The sequence below is a fragment of the Gopherus evgoodei genome, chromosome 6 (genome assembly GCF_007399415.2).
Source record: "Gopherus evgoodei ecotype Sinaloan lineage chromosome 6, rGopEvg1_v1.p, whole genome shotgun sequence".
Taxonomy (NCBI): Eukaryota; Metazoa; Chordata; order Testudines; family Testudinidae; genus Gopherus; species Gopherus evgoodei.
This window is the reverse complement of record NC_044327.1, coordinates 53,094,959-53,117,738: the sequence shown is the minus strand read 5'-3', so window position 1 is coordinate 53,117,738 and position 22,780 is coordinate 53,094,959.

Sequence of the window (22,780 nt, the reverse complement as noted above, 5' to 3'; positions counted from 1 at the left end):
GACTCATTTAAAAAAACAAGAATGAACATAGCTGTCCATGGCCAAATTTTATTTCTAGGCAAATAGCTCAGCCAGGTAATACTAGGAATTTGTGCAGCAATACATGTCAATTACAGTTTTGTATCCTAAGGTCCTGACAACAATGGAATTCAAGCTGTTAAGCTTTTGAGTCACAAGTGAACATGACCACTGAAAAAAATAGGATTTATTGATGTACAGTGGTATTTGAAATTGATAAGTGCAAATATACACAGGTGCAGTAATAATGAGTAAAACAGGACATAAACATAAAACAAACTACAGTATAAATATACAGATCTACTAAAACCTCTTACTGAGGGGTGTGGTCATGTGAAGACTTACACTGTTATTCTATCAGGATATACCGTGTGACATAAAAATAACAGATAAAGGTTTTTGTATGGCCAAGAGAAATCTTTTAAAAAAAAAAGTGGATAATTGAGCATTTATGTGGGGGAAGAGAGGATGCTAAGTTTGGAAACAGCATTTGTGCTCTTGTACACTATCAAGTCCAGTGGAAAATATTTGTATCCAAGAAGCTGCAAATCCCTATTTTGGTTGAATTGACATAAACTGATATAGAGTGGCTGAAAATACCACAGAAAATTATTTGTATGCTTTAAAATAAGAAATGTAAGAAAATTCACATTTGAAAACTGGAAACATAATAGTATTATCAACAGAAGAATCTTTATTTTACATTGGAACTTAGAAATGCCACACTAGAGGAGACAATCTAGTCCAGTCTCTAATAGTTGTCAGTACCAGATGCTTGTAGAGGATAGTTGTGGAATACCTGCAGAGGTTAAGAGTCTTCTTAAATCCATCAGTTAATGGTTGACTGATGCCTTGAAACATCTCTATTTCTCTCTTTCTGAAGTAACTGTAGCTGTACTCATTACCCATATACATATCTAATCCTTTTTTGAATCCTCATAGACTTTTGGCCTCAATGAGGGTTAGGAGTTCCAGCAGTTAATTCTATATTGTGTAAACATGTCATTTCTTTTATTAGTTCTAAACTTGTTGCCTTTCAGTGTAATTGAACATCTCCTTGTTCTTGAATTAATGGGGAATGCCTGATGTATCTTCTCTGTACCATTTATTATTTTAGGTCTGTATCATGTGCCTTCTTACTTGTCTTTTGTGAAAATAAGTGAGTCCATAGGTGGTGGTCTTAAAAGCACAGCATGCATCTTCCATTGAACTTTCCTTGAATATAAACTTACAATTGTACCTTAGCCTTATAAGATATTTTTCCTAGTGACCATTGCTGAAAGTGCGTTAAAATTCAAAATACTACAAATCATTTTTACTTGCTGATCAGTGAATATGCATCTGAAAACAGGAAACATCCAGTGAACTCAGTAGAACATCTACAGAGAACCCTGTTAAAGTATGGCTTTTATTAACACCATATTGTTTTTAAAATACGTTTACAGTTTATTGCACAACATAAACTTGGTAACCGCATGAAAACAACAAAACAACTTTCAGGATGAATTGCAAAAGAGTAAATAACACATGTGTTCCAGTACAGAATGCCAAGTCCAAAGATAAAAATACTAGGCCAAGTCCTGGGTTCCTTACTCAGTGCCAGATTCTGCTATCCTTAACTCAGTGGAACTATTCATGTGTGGAATAAGCAATGTTATCGTTCTGAATAAGAATGGCAGAATCTGGTCCTCATTTTGACTAATTCCTTACTCAAGCAAACTCCCAAAGACCCTCAGAAACTCGAGCTAAGTCTCCTCTGATACCAAATTTACAACAGAGTAACTAAATTGATTTTACTAGAGCTACACATCATTTACAATCATGTGAGTGAGAGGAGAAGCAAGCTTGCTATTATTATTTCTTCACTGGAAGCTGTAAAAGGACTGAGTAAAACATGAGCTATAGCTCAGAGTACAAGGTCGTGTGGAGCCGCCCTTCCTCCATGCCAAGGAAAGAGAGATTTTTGTCTTTGAGCTCCAAAGTGTGAAATACCTGCAGAGGGTAAGATTCAGATCCAAGGCTTTCCAGTTTTGCTACTACATCCTTTATGATTCAGCCAGCTGCCACCTGCATGCCAGTCTCACTCACTGACTAGTATGAAAGGATGGTACTGCCTCCTCATCATCACTCCCCTTGGGGCACTATGCACTCCATGAGAGTATAGATGGAGAAAGCTGTGTGATGCTCTGCACACAGGGTCTGCAATTCTGCCAAGATTTTATATAGGTCGTGCAAAGAGATGTAAAGGCCTCTTGCACCCTTTCCTTCCCTCACTGCACTCCACTAAAGGAACAAGCAGACTCTGGCCCTGGTTAAGGGATTAAAGATAAATGGGGCTTATCAGGGGGAATCCTTAAGCAACTTCAGTGTTAATGAGGACATCAACTGGCCATCTAGCAGACACACAGGGTATGTCTACAGTGTTCACCAGTGTCCTGGCTTGTGCACATATGGGCACATGCTATCCAAGCCTGCCTTCAAAGGTCTACACTGGAGAGTCAAACATGCCTGTGCCTGTGTATCCTTGTACACACCAGTGCTGCAGTTACATTTGATTGACACTAGTTGACATATGTTTCTGGGTGTTTATCCCAGGGGTCTTTAGCACCTCATGAGCTTGAGCTGCTCAAGAAATTGGTTCATGGTGTGTTGTGGAAGATCAGACTTAGCTGAGGCACAGCTGTCTCTGCGTTCTCCTTGCTTCCCTTCCAGACAGGAGACCAGGGATCTGTCAGTGCTAGATGAGGTGTTTATGTAGTAGGGTAGACCTTTTGTGAGATTCTTGATGACATTTCAGCAGTTGTTTCTGAACTGCAGAAGGTGGCACTGGGACTCAGAGGGGGTTTCATACATGGCAGCCTGGAAAGCCATGAGGTTTGCAGCAATCACTGAGGCTTCCCCATAAATAGCCTGGCATTTCTGGTACAGGACAACTAGCACAGCATGGTGGAACCATATGGACAGGCAGACCTGGGATGGCCTCTGGAAGGTGACTATTCCAGATGGCTACAGATCCAAGGCTTTCCAGTTTGGTGTTGGCAAGTCAACTGTTGGTGCTGTGTTGGTGGAGGTTTGTGAGGTGATCACTACAGTGGCTTACACATATGACACCCAGTAGCCCATCTGGATGTGTGGATTGATTCTGAGCTTCCATCTCTGCAGCCTTTTCCTGGGACACCAGCCCCTGCTCTGGCTTGGTCTCCTACAGTGCTGTTGCTGTCCTTTTTCCATCTGGCCTGACTATGTGACTGTGTTCAGAACTGTGTCATGGAGAACAGCAGGCTATAGTCTTGGGGCAGTGGTAAGCGCTTGGTCAAACTCATTGTAAAAGGGGCATGTAGACGGGAAGTTGCTAAACCTGCTGTTGCCATCCTACACCTTGTGGTAGAAGGTCTTTAGGTCCTTGATGCACTCCCTGAACTGCACACCAATATGGTTGATGCCCACCTCTTCAAGATGATTTCATGTAAGTGGATATTTCAGGTGCTTTTCCCAAAATCATTATCTCTGCTGTACTTGCACAGGAGATAAGCCAGCACCCTGGAGTGCTCCTCTGGCCAGTTGTCAGCATGGTGAATGGTGAGCATCTTGCTGTTTGGGAGAGTTGGGCTGAGCTCCACAGAAATTGAAGCCACCTGGAAATGAAAGGTTAAATGATACGTAAGTGTATGTAAACTAGCAGGTAATTTCTGATGTACAGAGAGTGAGAGGGAAGTAAGTTGATGGAAAGTCTGGAAGATACAGCAGGGAGTAGCCACACAGAAGGCTAAATCTTAGCCTGTGTGAATGCAGAAACTGAGCCAGCATGTGGTTGAGTTCTTTAACTAGCTCAGGGATCTGCTGGGATGTCACTGCCCCCTGGATCCAAATTCTCTTGCCTGGGGCCTCCACCTGCATGGCCAGCAGCAGGGTAAGGAAAGTACAGGAAGAGCAGCAGCAGCAGATGCCACCACCTAGGGTAATGGGGAGCCAGGGTGCCATCAGAGGATGGACTGCAGTGAGAGGGGGAGGTTGCCAGAAGTAATCAGGGCTCTGATGCTGCTGTTTCAGTGTGGGGTTGGTCCCCTGACCGCAGCACTGGTGGATCCCAGGCTCCAATGCCCAGCTCTGGAGAAACATCTTAATCCTGAAAGGAAGGAAGTACTGCCTGGCAGCTTGGCCACCTTCTCAACAGAGATCAGCTCAGTCCTTCTGTATCTAGTCCTGCCCACTCCTCTGTGGATGGGCTCGGGAGAGATACAGGAAAGAGGGTCAGAAACCAGGGGGTTTGAGGATCAAGGGAACCAAGGGAGGTGCGGGTTGGAGACTGAGGGAGCTTGGGGGGTCAGGGATTGGAGGAGCTGGGAGCAGAGGAGGGTTGGGAGGGGTTAAGGACCATGGGACCTACAAATGTGAAAGAGGGCAGAGAACAGGAGACCTGGGGGATGAAAGGGGCAAATATAGACAGGGCTGTAAGGGGTAGTCCTGAGCAAAAGGGGTGCTGTGGTAGGTGCAGAAAGGGGAATTATGAGTGAGGGAGGAGGCAGGTAGGGGGCAGGTAAGGGCATAGGGGAGAAGGCAGTCTTGCTGCATCTGGGCTTGGCTCAGCTCAGCCGTGCAGAGGATGCCAGCACAGATGCCACACAAGGGATACCCCAGTACCTTGCTCTGCACCGATTCCAGGAACGGAACCCCATCATCACTCTGTGGTAGAATTGCAGTGAGCCCAAGCAAAGCCACCCACAAAGGCAGCACCATCTGGGCTGGAGCTAGCTCCAAACTAGCCAGAGTGGGCACTGGTGTCTACCACCTGAGATCCCCGCCCTGCTGGAATTTGCTATTCCTGCCAGAGCGTGTGAATGCAGCTGTGCTGGTGGGCTCGGCTGTGCTGCTGAGTGGAGTGAGGAGCAGTCAGGTGGTATATGCTAGAGACTGAGCAGTGTGACAGTGAGTCTTTACTAAAATGAGCTCAGCAGTCAGCAGTTTGGTCATTGCACAGCCACCAGAACCTCTAATTATCACTCCATACTTGCCATTGAGTCACAGGAAGAGGGAAGTGTTGAAATGGCACCGGATGACTATCTAGACATCGGCACAAGTACCTGCACTTTTTCTCCACATGCTGCAAAGTAGGCAGGTGAGGGCATGGCTCCCAGATAGTACACGCTTTGTCCCAGGCACATCAGCATGGGTTCAACATACACATATGTAAGAGCTTCGAGTGTGGATAGGGGCATGTGAAGGGGTAGTTAGGCCATAATACTCAGCACAACATGGAGCAAGCTGCAGCATAGACATACCCACACTAAGAAACCATGGTCAAATTTTCAGAAAGAAGCCCATGTGAAAAAATGCATGTGCTTACCTCTGCATGCACAGTTGCTTTTCTATATTAATCAAATACTTGGGTGTGCTGATGGATAATTAGGCATCTAAATAAACATTTCTAAATACATGCATGCAGTCTTAGTTGCTGTGTGTGCTAATTTAGACACACAATGATGTGTGCATTTTTGAGAGTGGACTTTGAACCTCTGTTTCTAAGTAGTTGGTCCCCTAAAAACTGTCCTCAATCTAGTATACAAATATACTTATAGTCTCATTTTCAGAGGTGCTAAGTGTGACGACTCCCACTGATTTCCATGGGAGCTGTATTCAAGTGCCTCTGAAAATGGCTATTAATGGCCTACATAACAATCTGACTGAAAACACCTCAGCATACTGTATCATATAAAATAACTGAAAATGTGATAAAATACCTTGAGAGCCATAGCAGCAGAACAGAGCATGCACAGTTCTGGGCACTTTGTTACCAGAAAGATGCTGATAAACTAGAAGTTCAGATGAAAGCAACAAAAATAAATTAGGAGCTGGAGAGTTGACTCATGAAGGAATAAAAATTAAAAGAGCTAAATATAGATTGCTTGACTAAGCGACAATTAAAGGGAATATGATAATTATCTATAAATATTTGAGGGCTGTGAGGAGGGAAGGGAATTACTGAGCATGGTAAAATGGAGTGTAACTGGGAATAATGTGGCAAATTTAAAAAGAAAATATTAAGGCTAAATATCAGTGAAGATTTCTAATGGTAAAATGTGGGGAATAGACTTTCAAGAGAAGTGACCATGACTTTATGGTGCTAAAGGGCATGTTGACTATCATAGAAAAGAGTAAAAGATTCTTTCTCTCGAGTGACTCCTCATTAATCCACCTCAATTTCTAGACAACACCCACAGGCTAAAAAACTTTATTGTAAGTCATATCAAAATATTGAGAGATGTCAAAGAACATATGATTTTTTTAAAAATCAGTCCACTATGACTATTGTAAGACATCAACATGTTACCCATAGGTTGATATGAGCTTGTCTACATGGATTGTTATTGCGTGGCTACCAGTGTGTAAATCTGCAGTGCACCGGCTAGCCATGCAATAATGTCCCATGTGGACATTGCTACAGCACAGTGAAAGTTCCATAGTGTGCTTTGATGTACTGTTGTTTGAAACAACTGTTTGAACCAGCAGTACATCACACTACCAAACTGCTATTCTTAACTTTGTAAGAGTCTTATTTAGAACTTTCTATGTCTATATCTGCTTTCTTGGTATGCTGGCTTTTGAAATATGTACAGTGGCCTCATCAGGTATGGCAAAAATGTAAGTGTGGCCTACAGATGACAAAACCCCTATTCATGTTGTAAGTTCCTAAAAGGCCATTTTATTTTGCTGGAAAATTCTCATCTTTTTAACAAACGGTTAGTAATCAATCTGATTTCTTTAAAAAATAAAAATTAAAAAACCACCACACCCTCCTTACACTTCTCAGAATTTTATGATCTTTCTCATATAAATGGGCTAAACAGTTAAGTAGCCTGTCAGACTATCCAAAAAACAAACAAAAACAAAAAAAACCCAAACCAGCTGGCTTTCAAGTTTGCTGTTATATGTAGGATATGAAACAATAAAGTCTAGCAGTGAGGAAACTCCCAGAGCCTCCAGTACCCATTTAATAAAGAAACTATCCCAATCTGATTAATTTATGTTGGTTAGCTAACTCACACTTCTCATGTTTTTACACTTTATTTTCAAAAGTCCACAGGGGTTGTCGATGCTTACTGTTCTCAAGTAATTCAAATATAGATCACACCTTCGCATTGAAAAACCCATGGCATGAGCTTCCCTAGGAAAAATAACCTCCTGTCCTCCACCCACATCTGCCCAGATCTCAGGGGACCTTTTAGAGACAGAGGACCATCCATGCTGTGGTCTTCTGCCACTACTCTGGCTCCTAAAGGTGTGATTGTAATGAAGTCATGTTATCAGCACCTCCTTCTACCATTAGCTGCCTGTGGAACCTCACTCAAGGGTTGGGTTTGGTCCTTAGTGGGGAAAGGCAGTGTACACAGATTAATGTAATTTGTGGGCAGATTTACTGCTGGCATCCAGGATTATTAATGCATGTTTCCCAAAAATCTAATCTAAACCTTGTTCTTTTTTCTCCCTATTCTCACATACAGATCCTGGACACCCTCTCCCAGGATTGACAGAATAAGGAGTAATGATCTCAAGTTGCAGTGGAGGAGGTTTAGGTTGGATATTAGGAAAAACTTTTTCACTAGGAGGATGGTGAAGCACTGGAATGGGTTACCTAGGGAGGTGGTGGAATCTCCTTCCTTAAAAGTTTTTAAGATCAGGTTTGACAAAGCCCTGGCTGGGATGATTTAGTTGGGGATTGGTCCTGCTTTGAGCAGGGGGTTGGACTAGATGACCTCCTAAGATCCCTTCCAACCCTGATATTCTATGATTCATTTAATGTGACTTTCCACTATGAGTTCAGCATGTTCTATTTTCAGTGCATCACTGTTAGTTTAGATCCCAGATGTTTAAACTTTCCCTAAACAGCTGAAGTTATCTGCTAGAATAAGGAAATTGCAGGGTCATTATTTTAGTCTTATGAACAACCATGACCCAAAGTCTCTGAAACCCCAAAGCAACCAAGGCCATTGCTGATAGCTGCAGCATCACCGATCAAGATTGTTTGAACTGAAAACAGTCTTGACCAATGAGGCTGCAACCATCAGTACCTTGTTTTAACGTACTGTATTTTCTTTGGTATCATAGAGAGATAGGAAATATGTTTTCTTAGGAAAGGTTTTTGCAAATATTCCAGAATAAATCGGCAAACCTAATTGAAAATACATAGAAAAAAAATCAAAATTAGTCAACTGAGCCTAAAGAAACCTGACCCTCTAAATAGTGTAATACTATACTCCAGAATATGGCCTTTGATATATATTTTGAGTATTATGATATGTTCTGCTTGCATGGTATGATTCCTTCTTTCTTTCACTACATTTGCAGTATAGCATTATAAGCACTACAGGCTAAATTCTGGTCTCTTACACGGATGTAAATCTGAAGTAACTCTCCTGAAGACATAGGAGCTACTTCAGATTTACACCAGTGCAAGAGAGCAGAATCTGGTCCTTATCAAAGATCTGATTTGAGTATGACAATATTTTTTGGCTACACTATTGTAATGTACATGCTGGGGCTAGCAATGGGGAGAGTATAAAAAGGAAAAGCAACAGCAGTTCGCGAATTCTTGTTCACTCTGCAGTTTTGATAGCTCAGCCAATGTTTATTGTTTATTATACTCGTCTCCTCTCTCTTTACAGGATGTTCTGTGGTAACTGCTTTCTGGTACAATGTCAATTCATCAACAGTCTCAGCTACATTGAATACCTTCCTTCATTGTCAGTAGAAATGCTTGGCTCCAGGGGCGGCTCTAGGCTTTTTGCCACCCCAAGTACGGCAGGCTGGCTGCCTCCGGGAGGTCCGCCAAACGAAGGACCAGCGGACCCTCCGCAGGCAAGCTGCCGAAGGCACCCTGCCTGCAGCCCTCACGGCGCCAGCAGAGCGCCCCCCGCAGCTTGCTGCCCCAAGCATGCGCTTGGCATGCTGGGGCCTGGAGCCATCCCTGCTTGGCTCCCAAGATATGGTAATTATTCTTCCTGAGTGGAGAAAAATAAGTCTTGAAAAACTTTTTTCTTATGATTTGGATAATTGCAAAACAGGAAGCAAACTATGCTCCTTAGATGTAGACAAATATTGGGATACAAGACAATCCACTTTTTTCAAAAAATGCACACAAGCACATTTTTATCCACCCATCCCTAATATCCCAGAGTCAGCCCCTATATACGGTATTAAAACACCCACAATGTGGTTGCTTGCATGTGGTGAGCAGTGGTTTTCCTGAACAACAGCAGACTCTCACAACTGAATTTCAATGAGGACCATTCACAGTTAGTATACAGAGTGGTTATTAAAGTGTTTGGGTAAAGGAAAAATGAAACAAAATTGCAGATGCTAGTAATTACTATTTAAAAGTCATGATGGCTAAGGGATGGACCGTCTGTGTCTCAGTAAAGAGAATACAAAGTGTGAGATGTGAGAAAAGGAATAGGTTACTGGAATATGAAGTGTTTTTCTTGGAAATGATACAGTGTACATGTTTGCCTAGCTGTCTATTTATAACATGAAACATGACGGAAGCAAGTTTTTCTTGTTGAACATGGGAAGTGTCATCTGGACTATGAATATATATATATAACTGTAAAATGTGCTTAAAAGCAACTATTTAACATTTAAGATGATGGTAATTAAACATGAATAAAAGATCCAAACACTTTTTTTAAGACTTGTAAAGAATCTTTAGGAAATCCTAATAATTATCATAGTTAATGAATATGCATTTATATAATTTTTTTATGCACTGGATGTAAAATGTTTTATAAATGAGCCAATGGATAATGCTTGAAGTGTATTTCCCTAGCACTGCAAGCTATTTTGTCCCAGCAAAGTACACAACACATTCACTGTTTAAAACTTTCAGCAGTTTTACACCCTAATACAGTGGTTCTCAAACTGTGGGTCAGGACCCCAAAGTGGATCACAACCCCATTTTAATAGGGTTGCCAGGACCAGCATTAGACTTGGGACCCAGAACTGAAACTGAAGCCCAAGTTCCACCCCCCCCATGACAGTGGGACTCGGTTGCGGTCCCTCTCCTCCCACCTAGGGTGGTAGAGCTCAGGCTCTACCTCCGTTCCCCTCTGTCTTTTGGTCATATAGTAACTTTGTTATCAGAAGGGACTCGTGGTGCAATGAAGTTTGAGACCCCTGCCCAAACACATTTCTATAGCATTCACTAGAGAACTGGGAGCTCCTCATTCTTGTATTTGACCACTTTACTACTCAAAGGTTATGGGAACTAACATTAAAATGGGGGTAAAGAGCAACAGAATACAGAGTGAAATCAAAAGAATTTCTCTCAGTGTAGAGGTTAACTATAGCATAAGGCTGACAATTAAGTAAATATAAACTCATAGAAAAAAATTCTAAACTGGAGAAAAAAGTGCGTTTACATAAGAATTATTAGATATCAGTTTTAATTCTCACAAGAACTTTGTTATAAACTTTTGTACGCAACATTTGTAGCTGATCCTGTCTAGCAGAAACCACAACCATATGCAGCATGAGAGAATTTAGCTTTGTATGACGAATGTCACTTGAAAACAGGCTTTGCTTTTAATTTAGAACATTGTAAACACATCAGGAGAAACTGGTTTTGATCGTCTGTAAAATACTGCACAAATATTTAATCTAATAAATAACTGTCTAAAACAGGAAGTGTACTGTATATTTTATGTGTTCCCACAATCTTTAAGAGAAAGTCTCATTCCTTATGCTTCACAGATGTTTCTGGAAGAGAAGGAAATTAGATAGAACAGCATGTATTATTATCAAGAAGCATTTTAATCATAATGTGAATATTCAGTTATCACCAAATGTATGTAATAAAATAAGGTTGTATTTCACTAGAGAGTTTGGCTCACTCATTTATCCATCAGAAACCCAAGATTAAATTTTAAGCCTGAATGCAGGGTGGATAAAAATCAATTATTTAAAACAAAAATAAAAATAACTGGATTTTTTTGATAAAATGCTTTTTGAGGGAAAAAAAACCCTATCTAAAGGTATCTTTGAGTTATAATGTATCTTAATTAAAACTATCTCAACATGGAATAGGGATTATAAATTCTAATTATATAATATGAAACAATATATTCATGTAATGTTTAAGAAAAGTTTTGTAAATTATTTCCAATAGTTCATGGATTAGAGACCCAATTTTATGTGATTCCAGGGTCTTCTGGGTGGATTATTTAGGTTAATCTTTCTATCTACACAATGGGACTCAGTGCTCAGTCTAGAAGATACCATCAAAGATGCTTAGTTTTGCAGTTCTCAAACTGTGGATTTGTGCTTGTTAACAGCAAAAATGGTTTTTAAAAATAAATGAATAAATAAATAAAATAAAGAATATATAGAGGTGAGAAATAACAGACCTCAACCCTATTGTCCCTCTGCAAATTTGTGTACACACAGTCAATCCCTTACCTCTCTCTAAAAGTGCAAAGTTGCAAAAAGTTCAATGAATAGAAGATTGTTGTGGGTGGAATAGATCTGGACAAGGAGAAGAAGTCTGGAGATAAACGTGAGAAGGGAGGGACAGGCAGTAGAAACAAAAATGAAACTGTTTAAGCAGCATGTTCCAGAAGTCTTGAGGTCTTTCTGAGTGTAGCCTTCATTGATTTGAGATCCACCATACCATCCTCTCACTAGAAGGGAAAACCTATAATGGCAGCAGGCCCTAAAAGAGACCCAGTTTGGGAATAAGAACCATTAGAGAAATATATATTTGCTGATGATGTTTTAAAGAAAGTCACACCAGTGAACTGATGGAAGTCACGTAAGCACTTGGATTCAGAGACTGTTGAAATGATAATCCCACTTTTAACAGCAGTAGCTTTTCTGCCAGTCTAGAAACACTATTTTCTTCCCTTGGACTAATTCATTCCAAATTGAGAAATCATTTGGGACCTGAAAAAGTAGGAATACTTGTTTTTCTTTTCCAGATTATGAACAAACAGGAAAATGAAGGTTAAGACAACTGAGTTAGCTGCAGAAGCCAATATTTTAAGTTTCTCATGTTGATCTGGCTGACATATTGATTTTTTTTAATATTTCATTTAACTATTTTAGTTAAAAACAATTTTAACAAAAACAAACATGATTTTAAAAATCTTGAATGTTTAACTAAATTCAAAAATTCATATGCTTGTTTTGTTAAAAGATTATATGCTTGCTGTTGAAGAAAAAAAATCCAGAATACATAATGTTGTTGTTTTAGTTAAATAAAACAATTTAAAAGTCTGTCTGGTGATGTTCTCTTTCTAATACAGCATGGCAAGAATATCTTCCAAATATTAATGATAGTTTGCCTCCTAATATCTGCTTCAGTTACCTTTGGTAAATGGAATAACCAAACAATCATTCATTTTCTGATATAGCTGTAAAACTAATCTGAAAAGTTTTCAAAATAAATCACTTAAAAAATTATAGTGTGTACCTTCTAAAAATGAAATCTACAACTATCTCTGAGTTGTGAAGAATATGTGTTAAGGTTATAACAACCAACAAGAATGCACTTTTAGGTAGAAATCCATAATTAAATCGAGTCTTCCAGACTAGTGATTTAAATCAAATCCACCCTGCCTGAATGTATGTATATCTTATAGAACAGGGGCCCTGTCATCTGGTCATGTATGAATTTGATAGTTTTAAGAGAGATCTATAATGTGGAAAAGCTGAATAGCCTGACAGTGTTTTTTAAAACAGATAACTGAACCACAGTTGTAATAATATAGGAATTATCTCATATTCTTCAACTGGGATGGACATTCAGTTAAAAATATTTTTTTCCATTTTTTGACTAAACATATGAGATTTTCTGAGCTCATTCCTTTTCTGTTTTGATAGGAGTCTATCTTTGCCAAATAGTTGAGATTTCACAGAATGAGTCATAGAAATTAGTTTTTTTCCCCTGATGGTCAACTTAAACTGATGTTTTCTTAATTTTGCCCCATTATGGCTAGTTATGCCTCCTTAAATCATCCTAAACAATTCCTCCCCCTTCTTGGTGTAAACCATGTACCCTTATGTATGTTTATGTACATGTGTATGTGTGTGTATATCTCAACTTCTCTTTCACTTCCTAAGTCATTATTTAGCTATACATATTTAGCTTTTAGTCATTTTTCATCAGTTATTCACTCCGGTTGAGTAATAATTTTTGTTACTCTTCCCTCCAGTTGGAATATGTATGTGGTGAAATCCTACCCCCATTACAGTCAATTACAAAACTCCTGTTAACTTCAGTGGAGTCAAGGTTTCAGCCATGGTATTGAAATGCCTAGAATTGAATACAACTGTCAAGAGCCAAATTCAGCCCTCTCATTTATGACCATGGAGGGCTCCAGATTCAGCAGAAGCAATGTCAGAGAAGGTCAGCACACCAGGGGATGACTTCCTGGTAGATGGATCCACCAGCCATTTCTCTTCTCCATGGAAGGAAGGAGGGGGAAAGGTAAGGGCACCTTCTACCAAAGTGTGAGTATTGTATTGCATGTTCATTTCAAATTTGCTGGCCACTATGACCCTTAGGACTCTATCAGCATCATTGTCTTCAATTTTTTCTGTCCCATTCAGCATCTGTGTTTCAGATTATTGTCCCTCAGATGTATTAATATATGTTTTTCCCAGCTGAATTTAAATTTATTTTCATTCATGCTTCTCACTCCCTTTGTATAATTTCCCTTCTCACTTTGTGTTGCAAACCTTACACAATTTGATATTATCTTTAAATATAGTTTATTATGGGATCAATTAACCCTTGAATAACTTCCTTGTTGGAGTTGGAATGGAGTAGCAATGGAGGGGAATTTGGCTCTTACTGCATACTACCTTTTAAGAGATATTAGGGCCTGGTTCAAATTCCAGTGAAGCCAATGGAAGTCTTCCACTGGCTTCAATGGGCTTTGGATAAGGCCCTTAATAAAAAGTTTAAAATATGGCTAACCATAATACTTTCAGTGGTATACCATAAATGAAATCTGTTTAAGAAAATAAAATAGGATTGAACATCTTCAGGGTTTTTTCTTTTATGTTTTGTTTGATTTTTTTGCCATTTAAAATATTACAGGAGTTAACCGTTTTCTAATTTTAAAAAACGTTTGCCTACATTTTCAAAGTGACTAGTGATTTTGGGTGACTGTTTTTGGTCGCCCAATTTGAGACAACTTGCATGGGCCTGGTTTTCAGAGAATAGGTAATCAGTATTTTCTGAAAATCAGGCTTCTTTTAGGTGTCATTTGGGTACTCAAAAATGAAGGCATCAAAAATCACTAGTCATGTTGAAAATTTAGGCCATGGTGACTATTTTTGTCTACTTCTAGTAATTTATTTTTTAAAATTATTACTTAATCTAACAGATTAAGAAGGAAGAAAAGGTTCACAGAAGTCCAGCCAAAAAAATACAGGGAAAATTAAGGAAACAGATTTTCTAAAGAAATGGAGTGAAATTCTGGCTCCACTGAAGTCAATTGGAGTTTCATTATTGCTTTCACTTAGGATATTCATAGGGAGACATAATAAATACTTCCAGGAAATAATGAATGCTAAAGAGAAATTTACACTGAACACCATCTGTTTTTTTAATAAAAGAAGTAGGATTAAGTTAAAGTAAAAATGCAATTTGGATATTTGGAATGTTGTAATGGTAAGAATAAGCAGTTTACTGTTGAGGTGGTTGTTACAAGCTTAAAGACATTGAAGTTAAGACTAGATATGCCTACTTGAAAGTATAGTGTAGATTTCTTTCTACTTTGACATGAGGAATTGGGCTGGATGAACAAAAAGGACTGTTTTAACCCCATATGTGGTGGTGTCTGATAAATAATTTAATCCCAATAGTTTGAGTTTATTTACACATGTACATAACTTCCTTGTTTTTGATTTACTTTAATTAAACTTAATATCCAAAATTAATCAGTAGTTTTACTTTGAATGACGATCTATGCTAAAGTATGAACTTCCAGTGTATACAAAAGTTGAATATACATTTTCTGACTTGTCAGTCTGAGAAGCAGATTCGTGCCACAATTGCATTACCTTTTTCATCTACTTCTTATTGAAATAATAACATTCTTTTGGAAAACTCTAGAAACTTATGAGTGAATAGGAGAAAATGATCTAGTTGCATTACAGCACAATCAGAACTCTGGCAAAAAAAGAAAAATTAAAAAAAGTTCAGGCATAAGTGGGGAATAGAATGAAAGCATGGAAGGAAGCCATTTAAGGGAAAAAAATGAACTATGAAAGCATGTCATTTTGCTTGTACAATTTATCATGAAGAGGAAAAAAATCCATCTCTAGGACAGATTAAATTAACAAAAATCTGCTTTCCAGCATGATGAAGATGTTGAGACAATGTGACATATTTAGACCCTATGGAAGCTCCTTGACATATGATTTAACAGAGTGGGGCTTCTGCATAGTTTTGTAGAGATTTAGGCCTGGTCTACATGTCCTGTGTAACATAATTGGATTGATCTAACTCACATTGTAGACACAGGTATTGGAGAGGTGGATTTACTACAGCAACAGAAAACCACCATCCATTGCTATAGCAAGTGCTACCGTGACATAGCTGCAGCAATACTTATAGTTTAGACGTACCTATAGATGGGTAGAGAGGGAGAGAGAAATGTCTCTTAGAATTTCCTGAGGGATTTCACAAAAAATTGAATACATTAAATTATGGGTCCATCAACCCCTTCCCCCCTGTCAGATTGGCATTGATATTAGGGGTTTTTCACCTTATTTTACTGCAGTGGTTCTCAACCTATTTATCATTGTGGGCTGCATATGTGACCCACAATGTGTTACCTGAGCCACAGGTTGAGAACAACAGCGTGGCAACAGCAACCCCCAACAGCTGAAAGTAGTAATTGCAGGGAAAGTCCAGCTCAACAATACTTGCAGCTCTTGGCTGGAATATGCTCAATGCTGACAGAATCTTTGGAAAATGTAGCTGCTAAATTCTAGCAAGTGTCTACAAAGCATGTGCAAACTTAGATTTTTTTTTTCACAGGCTTAGACCTTGGCCCAATTTGGGTGAATTTTCACAAGGGTGGCAAAAGGCCCACACTGGCACCAGGTATGGGGCTTCTCTGCTAAATTTCAAGTCTCTGCACCAACTATGGAGGCACTAGATCAGGGGTCGGCAACCTCTGGCACGTGGCTCGCCAGGGCAAGTATCCTGGCTGGCCGGGCCAGTTTGTTTACCTGCCGCATAGGCAGGTTCCGCTGATCGCGGCTCCCACTGGCCACAGTTCGCTGCTCCAGGCCAATGGGGGCAGCAGGAAGCTGTGGCCAGCATATCCTGCGGCCCGCGCTGCTTCTCGCAGCCCCCATTGGCCTGGAGTGGTGAACCACAGCCAGTGGGAGCCATGATCAGCCAAATCTGCAGATGCAGCAGGTAAACAAACTGGCCCGGCCCGCCAAGGTGCTTACCCTGGCGAGCCACGTGCCAAAGGTTGCCGACCCCTGCACTAGATAAACTTACAGAAAAATGGTTGAAAGTATGTTTTTAACATGGACAAAACAATGTATTTTTCCATAAACTCATTCTCAGAAATGGCTAGTCCCAAGGCAGATATCTGGCATGGGAAATTTTAGCCCAAACATGTAAAATTTATTAAAGTTATAAGCAACTGAAAACACTGTCTATAATGTAGAGTGTTGGATAACCTTAACTATAGATGGCACCCACCTAAAATATAAAATGTTTTTCTGCCTTTGTCGTTCAGAGATACAAGACATTATTGGGGCAGGGTGAATAGATCTGTGCGAATAAAATAGTTTATTCTGTCTAATCTATTCTGTTTTCCACACTTGAATGTTTAGGAATGTTTGTATATGTAATTAAGACTCCTGCTTGAAAAAACAGGGTACGTGCCCAGCTTCAGATTAGATATTAAAAAGCTGATCTCAGTCAGGTAGCATAAAGCCATTTCTTGTTAGTTAGGGAATGAGACCAAACGGATTGGCAGCATGGAACCTAAGAGCAGGTAAAACTGTGCTTAAACGCCCCTTCTCTCTCCCAAGTAAAAAGTTAATGAGTAAGAAATTCAGGAATTGTCTCAGTATGTTTTAACAGCAATCATATTAAATGTTCACAGTTTATTAGCTGTTCTAACATCTCATCTTGGGCTCCTTTTTCACCAAATATATTTTCTTTAAATATTCTTCCAGAACACGGAAACATAACATCCTTTGATATTTTACTTCTTCCAGCTATTGTTGGATATCACATATCACAGGAAAGTGGCCACTTCTGCAGACTTCATTTATGAGAAAACTACATTCCTCACTCATTTTTAAGTATATTCAAAAAATGTGCAAAGCATTATATGTTTTATATATAATAGGACACTTTGAAAGGAAAAGCCTGCAGAGAGCAATATGCTAAGAACTTAATAATTTAGCTTTATTACTTATTAACTTTAATGAAGTGTTTGGACATGTAAATCTTATTTGACAACTGCTGCCATCTCTGACAAAACACTATCTTATTTCTTCCTAGGCAGATAGAGTTTCCTCCTTCCAGTTGGGGCAACTTCCAGGCAAAAGATTGACTCCACACTATACAACAGTGACACATACAAACAGATGCTATTTGGAAGGTAAATATTTCATTTACCATTAATTTGTCCATGACTTTGACACTGAAAATCAGTGTTCATTTTTGCAATTTTTTCCTAGTTGATACATAATACTTGCCAAGATTTTTAAAAATAGGTGCCAAAATAAGGATACAGGAACCTAACTTTGGGTATCTAAATAAGTGGCCTGATTTTAAGAGTGCTGACCATCCAAGAGTTGAAGGCCCCGGAGAAAATGTGCACTAATACATATAATTAGCATGACTGTTCATGCAAATTAGGAAATTAGGCAGATAAACGGCTGGCCATTTTGTATTTTGTTTCCTGATTTTTTTCATACACAAATTATATAATGATTAGCTCTTTTGTTTTTGATCCCAGGATAAGCCCTTTTTTCATCTGGGAAAATTACCTATATAATTGGTCTCTTCTTGGAACCAGTTAGATTTGAGACGGCTCTAAGGAAACAATACTATTCAGCCAAGAGATCACTCTGTTTAGATGCTGTTCCTTGGCTTTGTCATCCAAGTCATCACGGTATACAATTACCTGCAATAGCTGAAGCAGGATGAAAAATTTGTAGAGCTGTTAGTGGCGGTCTCATTCAGTGTCAACCAACAGCTGCAGGAAAATTCCTTGAAAATGTATACTGTGACTGTGCAGGAGACTAATTAAATGGAGTTGTGAGGGAGGTGGGTTTTTTGTTTGTTTTTGCTTCCCCCCCATCCCCCATTATAACCTCTGTGAAATTCCAGTCAACTGAAGTATTTCTAGTGATACACAGACTGGTTGATCCTTACTGTCTCCATTTGGTGAAAGAGTTCAGCTATGCAGTTTTCAAGCTATTTCACGGATAAAAATCATGTGGATTTGGACAGAACTACAGTACTGCTGCCACAGTAGCATAACATATGTGGTGAGGATAAATATGAGGTCTTCCTGCATGAGTTATGAGGGAGTTACGAGCTGATTGATTGATTGGCAATCCCTAGATTCGAGGATGATCTCTACCAAAGATTTACATATGGGTCCTGAGATGACTCAGCAGTCTGATCCTGGAACTGCAAATCTGCCCGCAGTAGATACAGACATTTTGTCGCAGGTCTGCTGGGAGAAAGTTATTTCTTTTTCCTTCCTCCCTCTCTCCCCAAAGCTATGAGCCTCTTGGTTGGTGAGGCATTGGGTTCATCACTGGAGGACACTGCTAATATTATCATTAGGGAAGCAATGCCCGCATTTCTTAAAGAATTGCATGATGACTGCTCAAGAAACTATTCTTTTCCTTCCACAGGAACAGTCTCTCCCTTTGGGGTTGGGGGTATGATGAGAGAAAAGGTTGTGGTCATATAACTCTAGCAGTACATGTAGTCCTTAGTTTTCCTAGATCAAGTCAATCTAGTTTTACATCTGGATATGATATAGAGCAGTGGTGGCCAAATTTACTGACCCTCTGAGCTGCATACAATAATCTTCATAACTTCAAGAGCTGGGCGCGCCTGCAGGGGTTTGGGGCTTCAGTCATGTGGGGCTCGGTGCTTCTGCCCTGCAGCAGTGTGGTGGGACTTGAGGCTTCTGCCCCCTGGGAGGCACTTGCCAAGGTTCGGGGTCCCAGCAGGTGCACCCCGCGGACCTAAAGCCCTGAGCCTCACCAGAGGGCAGAAGCCCTGAACTCTCCACCCCACCAGTCTGTTAGGTGGAGAAGGGAGGTGGGGGAAGGTGGGGTTAGGGTGATCAGATGTCCCAATTTTATAGGGACAGTCCTGATTTTTGGGTCTTTTTCTTATATAGGCTCCTATTACCCCCCCACAAGTGCTTAGAGGGGAGGGGATGCTGGCAAACAGTTCAGCTGGGCAGGTAAAAGACAGTAATACTCATATTATGAACAAAAACTTAACAAACTGTAAGTATTTTCCCCACATGAAGTCAGTATGATTAGGGGACAGTTTCCACAAAGATAGAATATGTTCAGAAGATCTTTGTATTACAAACTATGTATCACAATAGACCTAAAAGGAAAAGAAATGAGCATAAATACTTTTTACATTATAACAACTTAAAATTTGTCTTCTGAGTGATTTGTGCATAATAACATAACATTAATTAAACAGTAACTGTGAACTGATTTCATTTAAAAATGCAACAGCTTTAGCAAAAGGGTAAATAATGTCTTAAACATCACATGTCATCTACACCCCATCTACTGTGAGCTTAGTAAATGTCTTTAGGCATAAGCCACCTTAAAATCAAGAAAAACATTAGATGAACAGAAAGGAAATATAATTATTGCATTCAACTGTTTTAACATACAGTGTAACTGCTTGCTTGCTCATGAGCAGTAATAAAGAATTATGTCCAACGAACAGTCTATAAAGTGCAACTGATTTTCTATAACATTTTACAACCTAACCATAAAAGACCATATTTTTCCTAACTCCTAGTCTGAACCTGAATCTCAAGATAAATCTATTGCCTTGCCCAGTGCAGCAGTTTCTTGGACAGGCTTGTGCCCTCAACCATGTTTGTATTGTCAGATCTTGTGTCATAGGCCCTGTCCACGCTAAGGTTGAAACCATGCTAATGATATTTAAACAGTGTGATTGAGGGTTCTAGTAAGATATCCCTGATCATTGTGCAAAGAATGTGCATTCTCTCATAAGCATGTGATTAAAGTGAGTTATTTTAACTGAATGCCAGATTGGAGGAAATTTCCACCTTTTGGATTGAGGTTCAATTTTAATATAGTAATGTTCTCGTTATAAAAAGATGCCTCCTTTTTGGGGTTCATGTCATAGTTCTGGTCCATCTGTTACATGCTTTACCATAAAATGAATAGTTTTGTTGCCTGTCAAGCAGCGGCCCAGATTGTGTCCCCTTTGGGTAAAAGCCATCTGATAAAATGGGGCATCCCCATTCTACCAAGCTGTCACATGAAACACAGTGCTCTGCTTCAGTTGTGTACTGTGCAGCTTCTGCTCTTGGAAAGTACTCTCCACCTGAAGTCAAGAGGAACCTGCTTTCTCAGCTAGCAAACTGTAGAACCTCAAATATATGGTTAATAGGAACTCTGCCAAAGCTTTCCCTGGATGGAGCTCTTCAAAAGGATGGCCAGCAGTGGTATCAACAGAGGAAAGGACCTCTGTTGTATGAAGATGGGTGACAACACTGGTCTGTTCTGGAATTCTAATCCCAAGGAAACATGCCACTTTAACACCAGGTAACTAAAGGAAATGTAAACAAAGATAGATATAGTAGACCATCCACATCCCACTCAGCTCATCCATGCAGCTAAATTAATTTCTGCTATTTGCTCTCCTCCTTTCATTCAACTTCCTCCTTTACCTGGTGATCAGGAAATGTTCCAGATCAATAAGAGGTAATTTACTCAGATTATGTTACACACATATATGAATGGTACACGGCCAGGACTATTTAGATACTTATTGTAGTGATGAGGGCTATAAGATAAATCTGAGCGCTGTATGTATTAATTATCCTCACAACTCCTCTCTGAGGCAGGGAATTATTATTGCCATTTTATAGATCTGAAATGAGAGTAGATGACTTGTTTTAGGTCACCAAAGGAGTGTATGGCAGAGCCAGGAACTCAGCACAGATCTCCTGTGTCCCAGTCCAGTATCCCAATCCACAAAATGTAACACGGTAATTAGTATTATATGTGCAAACTTAAAAATGTTTGGTTTCTAAATACAAAAACTGTAAATGTTTGAAAATACACCACAGAGCCATAGAATCATAGAACTGGAAGAGACCTCAAGAGGTCATCTAGTTCAGTCCCTTGCATTCAAGGCAAGACTAAGTATTATCTTCTAGACCATCCCTGACAGGTGTTTGTCCAACCTGCTCTTAAAAATCCCCAATGATGGAGATTCTACAACCTCCCTAGGCAATTTATTCCAGGGCCACCCAGAGGGAGGGGCAAGTGGGGCAATTTGCCCCAGGCCCTACAGGGGCCCCCTACAGGAGTTTTTCAGGGCCCCTGGAGCAGAGACCTTCACTTGCTCCGGGGGCCCGGAAAACTCTCGCAGGGTCTGGGCTCCCGGAGCTTCTTCTGCTCCCAGTCTTTGTCAGCGGGGGTCCTTCCACTCCGGGGCGGAAGGACCCCCCGCCGCCAAATTATCACCAAAGCGGGACCCGCCACCAAAGTGCAGCTGGGTCTTCGGTGGTAATTCGGCGGCGGGGGGCCCTTCTGTTCCGAGACCCGCCGCCAAAATGCCCCGAAGACCTGCGGCGGGAGCCCCCTGCTGCTGAATTACTGCCGAAGACCCGGCTGCACTTCAGCGGCGGGTCCTGCTTTGGCGGTAATTCGGCGGTGGGGGGACCCCCACTTCGGGTCTTCGGGGCACATCGACGGCGGGGCCCGGAGCGGAAGCACCCCCTGCCTCCAACTTACTGCTGAAGGGGGGACCCCCCGCCGCCGAAGATCCCAGGCCCCCGGAATCCTCTTGGCGGCCCTGATTTATTCTAGTGCTTAACCACTGTGACAGTTAGGAAGTTTTTCCTAATATCCAACCTAAACTGCCCTTGCTGCAATTTAAGCCTATTGCTTCTTGTCCTATCCTCAGAGATTAAGAAGAACATTTTTTCTCTCTCTTCCTTGTAACAACCTTTTATGTACTTGAAAACTGTTATCATGTTCCCTCTCAGTCTTCTCTTCTCCAGACTAAACAAACCCATTTTTTTCAATCTTCCCTCATAGGTCATGTTTTCTAGACCTTTAATCATTTTTGTTGCTCTTTTCTGGATTTTCTCCAATTTGTCCACCTCTTTCCTGAAATGTGGTGCCCAGAACTGGACACAATACTCCAGTTGAGGCCTAATCAGTGCGGAGTAGAGTGGAAGAATTACTCCTTGTGTCTTGCTTACAATACTCCTGCTAATACACCCCAGAATGATGTTTGCTTTTTTTGCAGTGGCGTTACACTGTTACTCATATTTAGCTTGTGATCCACTATGACCCCCAGATCCCTTTCTGCAGTACTCCTTCCTAGGCCGTCATTTCCCATTTTGTATGTGTGCAACTCATTGTTCCTTCCTAAGTGGAGTACATGTTACATCCAAAATCAGAAAAAGCTTTTTGATCACATTCTTCAACATAGTTTTCATGTGCCCATGTGTGTAACTAGTTA